We start from the raw sequence: 1,102 nt of genomic DNA on the forward strand, positions 1-1,102 counted from the left end.
GCCGCAGCACACACTCTTGCATAACACATAATACATAGTGCATAATGAAATCAACCAATCGAAATTCTTCTTTTCCATGGAATGAGAAGAAAGGAAAGCTTCTGATTAGTTGATTCGCTTATGCACTATGCGTTATGCGTTATGCAAAAGCTTGTGTCTGGGCTCTAAAGCCGGGAGCACAGACTCTTGTATAATGCATAACACATGAGGCATAAGAAATTGAACCAACCAGAGTTCTCTATTACATGGAAGGGAAAGAAACGGAGAACTTCGATTGGTACATATTCTTATGCATTACGTGTTATGCGTTATGCAAGAATCTGTGCTCCCCGCTTAAGACCGTAGCACACACTCTTGCATAACGCATAATGCATAGTGAAAAGTGAATCAACTAATCAGAATCTTTCCTTTCCTCCCATTCCACGGAAAAGAAGAATTTTGATTGGTTAATTTCTTTATGCACTATGCATTATATGTTATGCAAGAGTGTGTGCTGCGGTCTTAAAGGAATCAACCAATCAAAATTATTCTTTTCCATGGAATGGGAGGAAAGGAAAGGTTCTGATTAGTTTATTCACTTATGCACTATGCATTATGCGTTATGCAAGTGTGTGTTACGACCTTTACCTTGTGATTTCATCCTGCGCGTGCGTTGATCCGTATGCATTAATTTGACGCCGTATATTGCCGCAGTATGTATGAAACTCTCTTCTCTTCTCTCAAGTTCCTTCCTATGGCTGCGTTCAGCAGACTGATGCCAGTTTCTACCAATGCAGTTTCTCAGTTCAACTAATTCTTCATCTTTTTCTAGTTTTAATAATAAGAAAAAGGTGAAGAGTAATAGCGTATTTGATTTACTGACTCGATTCGACTCCGAGTCAATAGTCTGTTCTATTTAGCTGCAAAAGAAGAGCTAAATTGTGTAAAAAATGCAGCTAAAAAGAACAGACTGTTGACTCATTGACCTCTACTACACGGCACGCTTAAGTCTGGACCTACAATAAATGTTTTAAGCCTTAAGCCGTAAGAAATTGACCAATTACAGTCGAATCCGAGAAGAATAAGCGACTGTGATTCGCCCATTTCTTATGGCTTAAGGCTT

The sequence above is a fragment of the Trachymyrmex cornetzi genome, unplaced genomic scaffold, assembly GCF_001594075.2.
Source record: "Trachymyrmex cornetzi isolate Tcor2-1 unplaced genomic scaffold, Tcor1.1 scaffold1100, whole genome shotgun sequence".
Lineage (NCBI taxonomy): Eukaryota > Metazoa > Arthropoda > Insecta > Hymenoptera > Formicidae > Trachymyrmex > Trachymyrmex cornetzi.